Raw genomic sequence first — 17,769 nt, forward strand, 5'->3', positions numbered from 1 at the left:
AGATAACCATAGCTTGCTTCAAACCACAATCCTCGTGGGATCGATCCTGACTCGCTCAGGTATTACTTGGACGACCCAGTGTACTTGCTGGTTCAGTTGTACGAAGTGTGGGAATTCGTGCACCAAAGGAAAAAGATGTTTAGTCATGAATCTTGGCAAGCTGATTTCGCTGCCCATGTAAGTGAGGAATCTACATTTATTGATACAAAAAGAGCGTTGGATTATTATCTTGAAGAGAGACCAGTGCCACAAACTGAAGATGACTTTAATATCTTAAATTGGTAAAAATCGAATGGAGCAAAATTTTTCACTTTGCAAGCGATTGCTAGGGATTTTTTGGCGATTCCTATATATACAGTTATCTCAGAGCCTTTGTTTAGTATTGGTGGTCGATTTGTTACACCACATCATTGTAGGTTGCATCCATATACGTTAGAGACTTTAATGTGTAATCAAAATTGGCTTTGGAATGAACTTGGAACCACAGCTAACATAGGGTTGGAGTGTTACACATTAATAGCATTGGAGCAGATGCTGATGTAAGAAAACTACTAAATTATATACAATATTATTTTTTCATATTATTGACTTATCTTTTATTTATTTTATGATTTTAACTTTTAATTGTATTCTTCTCTTTGATGCAGTATTCAAACAAACCGGTATCTACCATCACTACCATTACATCCTGAAAAAGGGCTTGAGAATTTTCCAATGTGATGAATTATGCTTTATAGTTTTTGGATATATTTGGTACTTTCGTTGTATTATGGATATATTTGATATTAAATGTTTGTTGTTGTTAATATCTTTGGAGACTATGAAAATGATGTTTGATACTTTTTTTCATTTTTTCCAATTTTTTTTGTTTTTTTATTTTTTAAAAATCCGTGAATATCAGTGGAGTCCCCGGCGGATACGAGGTTCCCGTTGCGGGAACGGGGACTGAATATGGAGGTGGGGGCGGGGGGCATGTCCTCACCCCCATGGGTACCTGTTGCCATACCTAGTGCTCATCATCTTCTCCTCGTCGCAGAAAAGCGACTTTTTCTCATCGCGTCTTCGCCGGTCGCCACGTCTTCGCCAGTCGTCGCAGGTAAATCACCTGTCTTTGCTAGTCTGCCCTTCTTCTCCATCGGGTAAGTCAGCTCTGTGAAGTGTGAACTTGGATTTTTATTATTTACTTTGATTAATTTGTTATGATGTCTGGAGTTAGGTTAATATGATTCTGATTCTGATTCTTAATTTATTTATAATTTATATTTCTGATCCTGATTCTGATTTCTAGGGTTTATGTGATTCAATTTTTGTGGATTCTTTTATTTATGTGTTTATGTTATAATTTTTTATTCTGATTCTTTGTTAATTACAATAGTAGTGTTATGATTTCAGCGAGTTAGGTTAATTATAATTATAATTATAATTTATATTTGTTAATTTATATTTATCTGTGATTTTTGTAATTTATGTGTGGTTTTGTGATGTCAGAGATTTAATTTTTATGATTTTCTACTAATTGTTCTTTATAATTTGATTTATGTGATTTATTGTGGATTGTTGTGTGTTTGTGATTATAGTTTTATTGTTCTATGATTTTATAGAATGTCTTCCTCTTATGCATTGAGTAATACTCTTAAAAAAAGTACTCCATCAGAAGAACCTATAGCCACTAATGTTCAAGCTACTCAAGAGCCTCCTCAATCTGAACCTCAAGAATCCCCAACCGATATGACAACTACTAATAAAGGAACAACAAACTCTACAAGTGGTGTTCTAAAGAGGAAGCTAACCTCCGAAGTATGGAATCACCACAAGATTGTGGAAATCAAGGAAAAATTAAAGGCTGAATGCAATTATTGCAAATTGAAGCTACTTGGTAACCCAAAACAAGGCACTTCGCACTTACGTAATCACTTCAAAACCTGAAGCTCCGTGCCACTAGAGATATAAGACAATGTATGATAAAGACAACTCCAAAAACTAGTGGAGAAACAGTTGTTGTTTGTGTATATATCTTTGACCAAAAAAATGCAAGGAAAGAGTTATCAGTTATAGTTTGTATGCATGAGTACCCGTTATCTATTGTGGATCATATTAGATTTAGAAGATTTTGTAATTGTCTACAACCTCTATTTAAGATAATTCACTCACAAAACTTTGAAAAGTGACATCTTGAAGCTCTACAATGATGAGAGGACGAAGACAATGAATATTCTTGAGAGGAATAATAGTTGAGTTGCAATTATGACTGATATGTGGACAGCAAGCAGCCAAAACAAAGGTTATATGGCTATCACATCCCATTATATTAATGATTCTTGAAAATTGCAAAGTCGTCTTGTGAGGTAACAATATTAAATATTTAGTTTTGTTATGACTTAATTTGTGAAATATATATAATTGTAATACTTCTAATATTTTTTTTATATTGAATTGTCATTGTAGATTTATATATGTGCCTGTTCCTCACACGGCTGATGTACTTTCGGAGGTACTTATGGATTGTTTCATAGATTAAAATCTTGATAGGAAGGTATCACATTGACTGTTGATCATTGCAATACTAATGATGTTATGGTTGATAATATTTTAACTAAAATCTCATCTAGAAACTTCATATTGGGTGATAAATTATTTCACATGCGATGTTGTGCACATATTTTAATTTTAATTGTTAAGGATGGGTTACAACTTATTTTCACATGCTATAAAAAGAGTAAGAGATAGTATTCATTATTGGATAGCAACATCTAAAAGAGAAAAAAATTAAAGAAACATGTACTCACCTTAAAATATCCTACACAAAATATCTCTGTCTTGATTACAGAACTAGGTTGAATTATACCTTTTTTATACTTAAAGTTACAATTATGTATAGAGATATTTTTGAAAGATTGTTAATGTATGGGAGTCAATATAAATCTTTGCCTAGTAATGGGGACTGGGATATGGCGGATGAAATTTTTCAAAGATTGAGGGTATTTTATGATGTGACTGAATTGTTTTCTTGAACAAGTTATCCTACATCAAATCATTATTTTTCTAAAGTTTGTATGATTAAGTTGGCTTTCATGGAGTGAAATTATTGTGGAAATGAGGTAATTGAACTGATGGCTACTAGCGTGATAGTTAAGTTTGAAAAGTATTGGGGTGTGATTAATACTGTTATGGCTATTGGGACTCTTAGATCCTAAGTACAAGATGTATTTGTTAAATTTCTTTTTTCATAAAATACATAGTGAAACGGAGGCATGTGTTATAATTAGTCAAGTGAAAAAGTTAGTACAAGATTTAGTTTTAGAATATGAAAACAAGAGAAGAGAGGGAGACTAAGCTGCTCAGTTAAATATGCCACCACCATACAACTGCCTTCAGGTTCAAAGGGGAAGAAATTTAGTCACGAATCTGTCCATATAAGTGAGAAATCTGCATTTATTGATACAAAAAGTGAGTTGGATTATTATCTTGAAGAGAAGCCAGTGCCTCAAACTGAAGATGACTTTGATATCTTAAATTGGTGAAAATCGAATAGAGCGAAAATTTTCACTTTGCAAGTGATTGCTAGGAATTTTTTGGCAATTCTTATATCTATAGTTACCTTTGAGTCTTCGTTTAGTATTGATGGTCGATTTGTTACATCACATCGTAATAGGTTGCATCCAGATACGTTAGAGGATTTGTTACATTACATCGTGAAAAAAGGCTTGAGGATCTACAATGTGATGAATTATGCTTTCTAGTTTTTTAATATGTTTGATACTTTGGTTATTTTATGGATATGTTTGATATTAAATGTTTCTTGTTGTTAATGTCTTTAGAGACTATGAAAATAATGTTTGATTTTTTTTTCAATTTTTTCAATTTTTTTTATTTTTAAAAATATGCGAATTAAATATCCGTGAAGTCTCCGGTCTCCGGCAGACACGGGATTCCCGTTACCCATTGCGGAGATGGAGTAGGACGAGAACTGAATATGGAGGTGGGAGGCGGGGGCAGGGACGAGGAGCATGTCCCCACCCCATGGTTACCCGTTGCCATGGCTAAACGATAGGATCTTTATGTACTGTTTAGCTTATGTTTTGGGTTTATGCCTTCATAGTAAGTAGGAAAATACCAAACTCACCATATAACAAATTTAATTAATATTAAATTGAGATATTTTAATTATAAATTTTATTCTCATATATTACAAATTATTTATTATTTAGTTTAATTATTTATTTGAAAATTTATTGAATTTTTTTTGTTATTGAATAATTATTATTCTATTTAAATTTATAATATAATTCAACTATTATTCAAATAAATATTTTTTATTAATATTTATTTTAGTAATTTTAAAATTAATTAAAAAAGTATTTTAATTTTTTTAAATCAAATTCAAAATTCTAATTTCTATTATAATTAAAAAATTTTAATCCTAAAAAGAGTTACTAGGATATAAAAATTAAATATGAAGATCACAAACTCACCTTTAAATCAATACTGTTATTGATTTTATCTAATTAATAAATTCTACAAACTAGCTAATATTCACAATTTAGATACTGCCAATAAATTTACCGTACTTTTTTCTTTAGGTATACTCAAATTAAAAATATATATTCACTTTCACCCACAGCATATCTCATTATTTTTTTTATCAACTCATAATGTCAACGTGTGTGAGAAGGATAACAGTTTTTATTAAACTCTGTAAAGTGAGTTCTTGAGAGGAGAAGAACATGGTAGTAGAATGAAAATAAAGAAGTTGGAGATGAAGAAGATATGAGGAAAAGATAGAGAGAAAATGAAGGAAATTGGTTTGGTAAAGTAAAACAGTAACTTTGAGTTCTCTATTATATATATATGTTCAGGTATAACCAGGTATGGAGTAAGATGATGATAAAAGGACTTCTAGCTCTGAAACTGAGTCGCTGTGAGCGCATCTTCCTAAGGGTACTACGAAGGCTAAAGTAATTGCGGACTAACTGCGGCAGCTTGCCATCATACTAAATGAAAGTTTTTTGATTAACAAGGGAATTGCCAAACCATTCTAAGTGAACTTACTTAACGAATTCAAGCTTCTTCGCAATATCAGGTTGGGATAGTAAAGGAAATCCTTTATCATAAGTTGTTCAATCTTGCTCAAGGAGAGAAAAAGTGGTAGTTGCGCTCTTTCTACATTCGTACTTAAGGTAGGTTACGATATATAAAAAACGCTCGATTTGAAAATGTCGTACGAAATGATATGTCACAATTCTTTTTTGATATATGTAAAAATGATGGAAAAGAAAGAATATCTTTTGCCTATCCACCCAATTTGTCGACTTTTCTAAAAATGATGGAAAAAAGAATAGACCCTTTAACAAGAGAAAAAATCTTCTATGATGAATTGAATAATTATTGGGTAGACCAGAGGGAATAGAGGAATGATCGTGATATGCTCATTTCCCATCTGTTTTTCTTTCCCCTGCAGCGGTTGACCGATCCATATCTTTGAGGTAAATAAGACTCCTCTGACGGGGAGGGGCAGTCCAGACTTCATGGGCGAACTCGCCTTTGGTCTCGACTTGACTCTCTATGAGGGGTCTGGGTCTGAGAGTCCGGCTAGCCCGCCTCGATAGTAGTACTACGAAACCCCTTCCATTTCGTTCTTACTATATCATGGGCAGTTGGGTTGGAATCCATGTGATGGTTCGAGAATGGTTGCAAATATTCTTCGCATCCATCTTCGGCCTTGTGTTAGAAATGTCCCGCGGGACTGAGTTAGTAGTCGAGTCGTTTTTGGTAATTGACACCCGTCGCATTAGTCTCAATTCATATGTTACCATTCATAGTGAAGTAGCCCTCTTTTTTATGTCTGAGTGCCTTATTCTATCTATCAAAGTCCTTCTTTGTCTATAGCTCGGGCCCTACCTGACGAAGGCCCCATGGTCTGCTTTGATTTTCTCGAACAGTGCCGGCCCGCATCAGGGACTCTCGTGCGAGCCATACGATGTTCCCAGGCAGGAACTTCTCCTTTCCTTTTTCTCCCTATTTAGGCATCTGTATGATAGCATGAGCGCTTTAGGGCGCCCACTCGAGAATATGCTCCTTCCGGGGTGAATGAATAAGCAGTTTGAATCCCTGCACGCCAATCCTCTGCCAAGGTAACTATCAGGTAGGGCCGGGAGGTAACTAAGCTAGCCTTTCTTTTCAAGTGGGTTTCCATCAAACAACCAAAGGAAGGTAAGCAAGCTCGAGTAAACAGATGAGCCTTCACACAGATTCCCAGAAAAGCCAGCCAAGTCGGACTATTAGCCAAGAAAGCCAAACTTCAAGGGATTGGGCAGAGAGCAGCTTCACCAGAAGAAGAGGGACATGATGCTTAGGGGGTCGAGTGGCAGTCTCAAGCTACTAGACGTATAAATAGATTAGTGCCAAAATAAAGGAAATAAAAGTTACTTGGGGCAAAGCTTAGACTCTTCTGTGGTGAGGTTGACCTTGTTCCAAAATGGTTTGGTGTGCCATTTCCTATGGTGTCTGTTCTGCGCTAGCTAGGGGCTAAGTCTTGGTGCTTTTGTTTGAGTAAGGCCAGCAGGATTAGGATCCGGATTCAATGGATTTAGGAGTTTACACCCGAAACTAGCTGCCAGAGATGTTAAGCTATAGGATATGTGGATGGTCGATTATCAATCACTTCTCTCAGCTCAAGCATGGAGTCAATCCCATACCAGTTATCCTTGCAGATACTTTTCGGTCTTTGAATCATTGCAGAACTGAGGAAGAAGGGCGATTTGTAGGATGTGCTCCATTATTAGACATCTGGATGCAGAGCCATCTCAAGTGTATCAAAGACAGATTCACGAGACCCTACTTCCCAAAAAATAGAATTCAGATCAAAGACTTTTTCTCAAGTCAGTGGTCGGGACCTTACATACAGCAACCAGGAGTGGATTGAAATCCTCAGCCATATGGGCGATCAGAGTCTTGTGTGGAGAGCACCCTGGATGGCTCCATGCGATGTGATATACAGATGTGGCAAAACCTAAGGGTTCCTTTACTCAGCATTCTATCTATATAGGGGGGAGCCATTAGCTATGCACCTGCAATGGTTAGGAGGCAGATTGGATCTAAGCAATTCATCACTGATTTCACCATTCCAATAAGTGCCACGACCGGTTGGTGATCGAATTCCTTCTAGTCACCAAGGAGCATTTCCACTGCTTTCTTAGTAGGCTGTAGCTTTTTCATCATTCATTATTCCCGAGGAAGGAGTTTAAGTCCATAAAAAGGTTATACGGTCTAGAAGACCAGTGCGTAAGGTGCCCAAAAGTCAAATTTATTGATCGCTCTCATATTGGAAGGCTAGGTTTGGAACCCTCTAGAAACTGAATCGCTAGAAAGATCTCTTTTTCGTTTAAACCAAGTGGGCCCTAAACCAAAGCTTTGATCGCTGCGCTCCCCCCTGTTAGTCCTCTTACCATACACCACTTCAAATAGTTACTTCCTCCCTTACTTAACATAGGCCGATTCAAATCTAAATTCAGAATAGAATGGGTGTTAAGGCAGTGGAGCAAGATGACAAGTACCGGAGACTTCCCACTTTTAGTTTATAGGGAGATCAAATAAGCAGGTATTTAGTATTGTTCAAGATCGGGGGAACGCAGAGGTTACAGGACTAAGCCACTACTCAAAAAAGATTGAAAGATCAGTGGTTTCCCTATGATAATTCAAAACAGCATTTCTCTAATTAAATGACTATCAAGATAGGTTATCTTCTCTATATCTGGCAATGGTCAGCATTCTCCAAGAGGCGAAAGAAAAATCCCAAGTCAGATCAAAATATGGGTGATCAAAAGATCATGATCCGGAAAGACGAGATGCTTACTTAAAGAACCTTTGTTTTTGCCCTGGGATTTCTCCAATCTTCTACCGAGAGGCCGCTGGAGTAAACTCTGTCTCATCCTCATCCCCCTGGGAAAGGAGATCACGTGGACGGTCTACGAAGAACAATCAAGGGATAACACCTCAATTAGCGCAATGAAATGCTTGAAACAGAATCTTATATCCTCCATTAACTATAGAATTGGAAACCAGACCCAAGAACAGTCGTTGGTTTGATACACCTCTCCCTTTAGTCTTTTAGTCGAGTGTCTCCGATCCTAACTCAAAGCCGGTGGAACTACTTTTTATGCTGCAATCCCTTCAACTTCACTAAGTACTGCGTGCTTGTATTCCTTGTCGTCTGACTACACCATCAGCTAAGACCAAGACCTTTTCGACCTCCTTGTCAAAGGATGTTGTGACGATAGGCTAGCCCTCTTGGAATCATTATTACTTTGAAGACAAGAAGAAAGCTGCACCTGCCACCGACTATTTCAAGAAAGGAGGATTCATCCCATAGCTTTGTTGGAGTGTCTCTGTCCTTTCCTGTTGTTTCACCAGCTGTAACTGCTTTGTTTGTTGTTGAACTCACGAAAAATATCATAAAGTAGAAATCTTGACTCTAATAGGCCACAAGCAAGGGTAGCTAATGAGCTATTGAGTTGAGTTCTCTCCCGCTAACTGACTCATACCTCAAGGGACACGATCGAACAAGCATTAGTTTAGTTAGGTTCGTAACCGGGTAAGAGAGAGTTACATAATTGGTTGTTAAGTGAGTGAATTCAACAAGTTAAGAAGGAAGAGAATGAATCCGGGAATCTAGGACATACTCATCCTGATCCACCATGGAATTTTCGGAATCTACAAAAACATTCTAGGAGAGGGCTCGTAATGATCTTCTCAAAGATCACAAGATGCTGAAGTGGCAGGCAGGATAGGGGGAGGACCTGTATCATCCCTAATTTCGGAACTATGCAGAGGAGATGGAAGTGGCACTCAGACCAGAAGGTAAGGAAAAAACCTTGATATATACGAATGTCCTTTCCTCCTTACAAAAAGAAGAAGCAACTACCTGCAGGTAGAATCCAATTGAAGACTGATGGGTGTGCAAAACAAAAGGGTTTTGGCTTTTGTTTACTGCCCTTTATATAAAGCAGTATACCGTTGGCACTCAAAGTTAATCTGAGTGCTGCGACTCAAGAGCCAACTTCCATCCTTCTATCCGTATCCTTGACCCGATCTGGTATTCCCCGTGTCATTTTCCTACCTACCCTTAGATGTTATCTAAGGAGGTTAGACTGGTATGGGTGATAGCCTGGTTTGACTTCACCTATCATGGCTGTGAGTTCTAGTGGTTTATTATTGTTTGGGTTCCGGGGAAAACCCAGGCCAACATTCTCATCTATTGTAATACTACAACCAGATATTGGTTTAGTCTTAAAGATTAGTGTGAGATTAAAGTATCATCCCTCTCTCTAACCGGTCTATCAACCAGACATCTCTGGTACTCCTCTGGTTAAAAGAAAGTACCTGGGAGCCGACCTGGAAATGAACCCCCAATCTCGGGTTTGGTCTTTCATAGCAGGCTAGCTGTGTCCCCCTCCAACCAATTAGTCTAGTCGAGCAGCCTTCGCTCCAACACTTATTAGTTGAGTAGTAGCCCCCTCTCCTGCACCTGCACTTCTGAGATTGATTGGTTGAACCAGGAGTCTCATCCCCCTATAAAAGACCTAAAAGTTCTTGTTATGACCAGCCAAAAACAGGTCCTGACGATGCCTTCTAACCGTCCTTTTACCCTATTCCCGCTTATGCTTACTTCATGGCTAATAAGCCTACAGACGCTTGACGCCCCGGAATAGCCTTGCTTTCACGTTCCCCCTCTTTCCTTAGATCAGGTTAGCGCTTATGCTGCTTTACGCAACTATATTCAATCAATTGAGTAGAGAGGGCAATTGAATCAGTCATCATCCTTCGCTCTTGTGGGACTCGAATCCACTACTACATAGGCTTTTTTTTCTTTGTTCTACCGAGATGAACTAAAGTGAAGGTATTTAGTATTATTTGATTATTATTAACCGAACTCCACGCCATAAGTCAATAGCAAAAAGAAGTCTGATACCTCGGATCTGCCTAAACCCGTATCTGGCTCTGTGGTAACATAGTTAGAAAATGCAGTTGGCTCTGAAAGCCCCTTTTCTTACCCCTTAGATAAGGATTCAATGAATCTTCCTTACCGGGAAGTCTTTGACTAAGTAGCAGCCTAGAATAGATTCTTACCCGGTGATGAAATTACAAATCTTTGCTAACCTTTCCTAGAAGAGAAAGCAAAGCAACAGAAAGCAATCAGTGATTCAATCGATTCTTAACATCGTCTTTTTCCTTTTTATTTTAAGGAAGCGAAGCTTAACTCCGCTAAATAGGGCTATTCACATAGCGAGAGGGAAAGGAGGGTTCAACCACTAGACTAAATGCAGTGAGTAGCTTTATGCTCTTGAATATGACTCTCTCTATGATCTGAAATGAGTGCGGAAATGTCCCTTTAAGAAAAGGATCTTTACAGAAAAAGAGCTTAGAGGTTTAGTCAGCTATTGTCCTATTTTCTTTTTTCTTCTCGATGAGAGTCCAGCCGAGAGAGGGCAGCCTTTAGAAGCAACAAGTTGGGAAACCAATAGAACGCTTCACGTTTTCTTATCTTCTTACCACCCTAGGAGTAGCACAAAAAGAGGGATTAGCATTATTACAACAAACTACTGCTTTATTAGCTATATTAGTTACAAGGCTAATATATATACTATGCGTTTTTGGGATCTACGTGCTCCCTGGTTAGAACCTCTAAGAGGTCCCAATGGTTTGGACTTGAGTAGACTTAAAAAAGACATACAGCCTTGGCAAGAACGTCGTTCCGCGGAATATATGACTCATGCTCCTTTAGGTTCTTTAAATTCTATGGGTGGCATAGCTACCGAGATCAATGCAGTCAATTATGTCTCTCCTAGAAGTTGGTTAGCTACTTCTCATTTTGTTCTAGGATTCTTCCTATTCGTAGGTCATTTATGGCACGCAGGAAGAGCTCGCGCAGCTGCCGCAGGATTTGAAAAAGGAATTGATCGCGATTTTGAACCTGTTCTTTCCATGACTCCTCTTAATTGAGATATGAGATCTAATGCTTGAAGTAGGAATCACGTTGATTTTACCATACATATAGGGTTGAGTCGAGCGGGTCAGATTAAAATAAAAAATAAAAAGTATTTTACTTCTCGTTTTAATCCATTTCTATCTAATCTAATTATATCGAAATTCTGAATCTTTTTTTTTTCGGGCTCGGTTAAGTGGTAGTATCGCCGAGCCCGAAAAAACCGAACCAACCAAAACCAATAAAAGAAAAAGAATACTTTCGTCGAGCAAAAACAAAAGGAGAGAGAGGGATTCGAACCCTCGATAGTTCGTGTTGTAAACTATACCGGTTTTCAAGACCGGGGCTATCAACCACTCAGCCATCTCTCCAACCAAAAAGCCAATTTCTATTTTATCTTTATTCTACTGAATAGAACATAACTATATGAATTAATATAGTTAGTATCGATCGATGATCGATGGCATAGATATCTAGTGTGAATCAATTGGTCACGTTTAATTCTTCAAAATATTATAGAAGATGTATGATCCAGCATGTCTTTTTCTGAAATAAAAACAAACCTTCGATCCATGCCTAAAATGAAAGGGGTAGGTAATACGTCATATAAAATCAATAGATTCATGATAAAAACCCCAAAATATGTTTTTTTATTACAATTTTTTTTATAACGGAATCGAGGAGTTGGGATCAAATGGTATAGTTTTCTTTTGTTGGTAAATTGGAGGATTAGAAACATGACTATAGCTTTCCAATTGGCTGTTTTTGCATTAATTGCTACTTCATCAATTTTATTGATTAGTGTACCGGTTGTATTTGCTTCTCCTGATGGTTGGTCAAGTAACAAAAATGTTGTATTTTCCGGTACCTCATTATGGATTGTATTAGTTTTTTTAGTGGGTATTCTTAATTCTATCATCTCTTGAAGCTATTTGTTATAGATCGAAAAATGAACTGAAATGACCCCTCTCCACGAATTCTTTCGAATTGTGAGGCACATTAAAAAAATGGAATATATAAGCCCCCAAATAAAAATAAAGAAAACTAAGACATTATAGGGAGGAAGGGGTCAAACTTTTTTTTCTATTGGAAAAATCTTCTATACTTAATATTTATATCATACAAATTAATAATTTAATTCTATTAATTTTTTGAATCATTTGGTTGAAGTTGAAAAATTCAACCATTGCAATGGAGGCAGTACGTTAAACAATTGAATTGTTTGGATGGTACAAACTAGAGTACTAACTCCGATTTATTATTTTATTATTTCTATTTAATTAACTGATCAACTTACTTTGCTTTGTTATCAAGCATTTTTTTGAATTTGATTTCAAAAATCTTCTAATCTAACTAAAACTAAAAAAAGGATATATTAAAATAAGAACCCTGAGAAAAAAAGATATAAACAATTCAATATCTTAACACAAAAGAAAAACTGGATCCTTCTATAAAAATACAAGTACAATCAAGTACTTGTATAAATATATCCCAAAGCAATAGCAAAAATGAATCTTGCTATAACCCAAGAAAAAACAAATAAACTACCCAATAATAGGAAAGGAAAGACTAAAAAAAGCTGAAAGGAGAAAGAAGAGATATTATGAAAATCAAAATAGAGAAAATAGGGAGAATCAAGTGATAAAAAAGGAAAAAAATAATTATTACTAAAAAAGGATCCCAGATGAGGAAACCCTAGGAGAGCCGCCGACTCCAACTACCGTCCATGTACGATTACATCGGCAATAATTCGGCAAAAGGGGGCTTATTTAGAGCGGGCTCAATGGATAATGGAGATGGAATAGCCGTCGGTTGGTTAGGACATCCTATCTTTAGAGATAAAGAGGGGCGTGAACTTTTTGTAAGGCGTATGCCTACTTTTTTTGAGACATTTCCAGTTGTTTTGATAGACGGAGACGGAATTGTTAGAGCCGATGTTCCTTTTCGAAGAGCAGAATTGAAGTATAGTGTTGAACAAGTAGGTGTAACTGTTGAGTTCTATGGTGGCGAACTCAACGGAGTCAATTATAGTGATCCCGCTACTGTGAAAAAATATGCTAGACGTGCTCAATTGGGTGAAATTTTTGAATTAGATCGTGCCACTTTGAAATCAGATGGTGTTTTTCGTAGCAGTCCAAGGGGTTGGTTTACTTTTGGACATGCTTCGTTTGCTCTTCTCTTCTTTTTCGGGCACATTTGGCATGGTGCTAGAACTTTGTTCCGAGATGTTTTTGCTGGCATCGACCCCGATTTGGATGCTCAAGTAGAATTTGGAGCATTCCAAAAAGTGGACGATCCGACTACAAGAAGGCAAATAGTCTGATTCGGATAGAACGTTATTTTTTTTTTGTTGTTTCTTTTTTACTATACTTTTGTTTGGGGTGATTTAAATTAAATCATAAGGAATTTGATTAATCTTGATTTGAATGATTGTATTTTTTTACTCTAATCTAATAAACAGGTATGAAAGCTATAATTGTAAACCAGGATGAAATCTATGGAAGCATTGGTTTATACATTCCTCTTAGATGAGATGGTCTTTTCTTTAAATTGTATTATATATAAATAGAGATTGTTCTTTTTTCTCTATTTTTGTGTTTTTATGGACCAGATCTAAATCTTTTACTAAGGTTTTTGAGCAATATTTCTACTCTTTTTGTTTGTTGTTTTTTGATTTTGCATATGATAATAGGTTTTGATCTTTCAAACCATTTTTTTATATTAACATGGTGGTAGAAAGAATACTAATGCACCAATTGCAGTGCAATAAAGTTGTAATTCACTAATTATTCCAGATGCTCGCCAAATCTGGAAAAAAATCGGAGGTTATTTGTATTCCTCGGAAACCCCCGCCAACATCACCATTTAATATTTCTTGGCCCACTATTGGCCAAACCACTTGGGCACTAGGTCCAATGTGAGTTGGATCACTTAGCCATGCTTCATAATTGGAAAAACGAGCACCATGAAAATACATGCCACTAAGCCAAAGAAAGATGATGGAGAGTTGGCCGAAATGGGCACTAAATACTTTTCGGAAAATCTCCTCTAAATCACTAGTATGGCTATCGAAATCATGAGCATCAGCATGTAGGTTCCAAATCCAAGTAGTAGTATCGGGTCCCTTAGCTATTGTTCTTGAGAAATGACCGGGTTTTGCCCATTCCTCGAAAGAAGTTTTTATGGGATCTCTATCTACCAAAATCTTTACTTCTAGTTCCGGCGAACGAATAATCATTGAGTCCTCCTCCTTCCGGACAACACATACAAAGAGACCTGCCAATATAAAAAAAAAAAGATTAGTGAACTTTTGAGAGATTTTTATATTGAGTTTCTTTCTATTCTATCTCCCATCTATCTATTCCAATTTTTTTCTTTAGTTATTCACTAGAACAATTATGATCCAGAAGTTAATCCGGGGCAAGTGTTCGAATCTATTATGACATATATAGGCGCTCAACGGACCTTTTTGAATCCTCTAAAACTCCTTCTGGACTTTGAATTTCAATTCAATAATTTTTTTGTGCAACCTAGGCTAGGGGATTCATATTTGAATTTGAAATTCAAAGATGGAATTTATTTTATGTCTGTCTTATTAAATAATTTAATAGAAGAGATTATTATGCACTCTATTTCCAATTACGTGAGCAGTAGCAGTCATCAGCATTGCTAGAGGCCATACTGCTATTTCTTTTTAGTTTTTTTGAGTTCTCTTTTTTGAGTTTCACTTTTAGTTTGAATAACAGAAAAAAGGCAAATTCTCTGCTGTATCCACATACCATTTATCTCTACAAAATACGAGACGAAAAAGAACGATTTTTTTAGAAGGGATATAATGGAATTTTTGGATTGACTATTACTATAGCGTAATATATTTATATAATAGATATATAGAATATTATTCTAAATTTTTAGTTTTATTGGATGGACTGATGTAGACAACAAACATTTAAATGAAATATGCATTAAATATTCTAAACTAAATATTAAATATAATAATATATAAATAAGATTATTTAGTAAGATAAATATAGTAAGATAAATATAAAATATAAAAATAAATATGAAAATAATATATATTAAGATATAAGGGTATATAGAATAATATAAATAGAACTAAAAAAAAGAGTGTTTTTATTAAATTAAGAACGCCCTGTAATCTTCAACCAATTCTGTGCTTCAATATAATTACCGGGGGTAAGGGCTATAGTTTGTTTCCAATATTCAGCGGCTTGATCAAACCAAGCCTCAGCAATTTTGGAATCTCCCTGTCGAATGGCCTGTTCTCCGCGGTCGGAATAGGTGAGTAAATTCCTTCCCTTAGAACCGTACTTGAGAGTTTCCTGCCTCATACGGCTCAGCAGTCAATTGTTCCATTTTTCTGGAATTAACCAAAAGAAAATGGAATGGGTTAACTACATGAGTTTCAAACTTGAATTTTGATTAAAAAAGGGTTTCATCTCTTTTTCTTTTTATTTTTATAGTTTTATCTTTTCTCCTACCTTCCGAAGAATAACACATCTACATTAACACTCTCTAATTTTCTGAAAGGTAACTATCTCAATTTCATATATCATATACTTTATAATATGACATTTCTATGGTCTATAGAATCTTTGAGAAAGACTTCTTTTTATTTTTCATAAGAAAGAAAAGACTTACTATCTGTGGGATCTGATACTACACCGCTACTCAAAACCTTAGGGTAGGGGATCAATTTCTCCTTTGGGCGGATGTAGCCAAGTGGATCAAGGCAGTGGATTGTGAATCCACCATGCGCGGGTTCAATTCCCGTCGTTCGCCCATCAATCTAATCTACAAAAAAACAAGAAATATATATATTACAGTTTATTTTAATTAATTTAATTAGTGAATTCCTCCTATTTTTTGTAAAGACGAAGAAACAAATTCGATTTTCTCTATTCTACTATTTACTACGGCGACGAAGAATCAAATTATCACTATATTTATTCCTTTTTCTACTTCTTCTTCTAAGTGCAGGATAACCCCAAGGAGTTGCGGGTTTTTTTCTACCAATTGGGGCCCTCCCTTCACCACCCCCATGGGGATGATCTACAGGGTTCCTAACTACTCCTCTTACTACAGGACGCTTACCTAGCCAACATTTAGATCCGGCTCTACCCAAAATTTTCTGGTTTACCCCAACATTCCCCACTTGTCCGACTGTTGCTGAGCAGTTTTTGGATATCAAACGGACCTCCCCAGAAGGTAATTTTAATGTGGCCGATTTCCCCTCTTTTGCAATCAGTTTCGCTATAGCACCTGATGCTCTAGCTAATTGTCCACCCTTTCCGAGTGTGATTTCTATGTTATGTTTGGCCGTGCCTAAGGGCATATCGGTTGAAGTGGATTCTTCTTTTTTTTTATCAATCAAAACTCCTTCCCAAACTGTACAAGCTTCTTCCAAAGCATACGGCTTTCTGGATGTAGATGATGATATCTATACAGATGGATCTTATATATATCACACAATGAAGTACCGCATGAGTGGATATATAGGAATCCAAATCCGCCGAATCACTCATGTTATGATCGTCTACATCCTAGGTCTTCCTGTTCCTTCATCTGGCTTATGTTCTTCATGTAGCATTCAGACCGAATGACTCTATGAAATTACGTCGCTACTTACGCATAGTTCGGGTAACGTAGGAGACATCTCTATTTTTCTCTCGGGGAATCCAATCCTTAGAATTACCACTGCTTAGCTTTCAATTCACCTTTGACCATCAAATGAAATGTGAATAACCCGCCCCGCCCCCTTTTTGCACAACAGGGATATGAAAATTCGCGAGAAGCGACAGGTCGTATTGTATGTGCCAATTGCCATTTGGCTAATAAGCCCGTGGATATTGAAGTTGCATAAACGGTACTTCCCGATACTGTATTTGAAGCGATTGTTCGAATTCCTTATGATATGCAAATCAAACAAGTTCTTGCTAATGGTAAAAAGGGGGCTTTGAATGTCGGGGTTGTTCTTATTTTACCGGAGGGCTTTGAATTGCCCCCCCCCCCCGATCGTATTTCACCCGAGATTAAAGAAAAGCTGGGTAATCTCTCTTTTCAAAGCTATCGTCCCACAAAAAAAAAAAACATTCTTGTGGTAGGTCCTGTTCCCGGCCAGAAATATAGTGAAATCACCTTTCCTATCCTTTCCCCCAATCCCGCTACTGAGAGAGATGTTCACTTCTTAAAATATCCAATATATGTAGGCGGGAACAGGGGGAGGGGTCAAATTTATCCCGACGGGAGCAAGAGTAATAATACTGTGTATAATGCTACAGCAGCGGGGATAGTAAAAAAAATCATACGAAAAGAAAAGGGGGGATACGAAATAACTATAGCGGATGCATCGGATGGACGTGAAGTGATTGATATTATACCTCCAGGACCGGAACTTCTTGTTTCGGAGGGTGAATCTATCAAACTTGATCAACCATTAATGAGTAATCCTAATGTGGGTGGATTTGGTCAGGGGGATCTAGAAATAGTACTTCAAGATCCGTTACGTGTCCAAGGTCTTTTGTTCTTCTTGGCATCGATTATTTTGGCACAAATCTTCTTGGTTCTTAAAAAGAAACAATTTGAGAAGGTGCAATTGTCCGAGATGAATTTCTAATTTACAGGTCCGCGAATTTATGAACATATTATGCCTAAGCCGGTAAAAGAACTAAATTTTAGTCGATAAATTCTGTACTGTAATTCTATTCTGTATAATCAAAAATTTAAGAAAAAGGACCGAACCTTTGATTCTTTCGAGTCTTTTTCTA

The 17,769-nt window shown here is 36.6% G+C and overlaps 1 non-coding gene across 1 annotated transcript; it reads right to left on the reverse strand.

Moving 5' to 3' along the window:
* Positions 1 to 11,260: 11,260 nt before the first annotated feature.
* On the reverse strand, positions 11,261 to 11,352 carry TRNAS-UGA (transfer RNA serine (anticodon UGA)). The gene has a single exon. It is a non-coding gene; the product is annotated as a tRNA-Ser (tRNA).
* Positions 11,353 to 17,769: the final 6,417 nt, after the last annotated feature.

The sequence above is a fragment of the Arachis ipaensis genome, chromosome B10 (genome assembly GCF_059453495.1).
Source record: "Arachis ipaensis isolate K30076 ecotype BB chromosome B10, ASM5945349v1, whole genome shotgun sequence".
Lineage (NCBI taxonomy): Eukaryota > Viridiplantae > Streptophyta > Magnoliopsida > Fabales > Fabaceae > Arachis > Arachis ipaensis.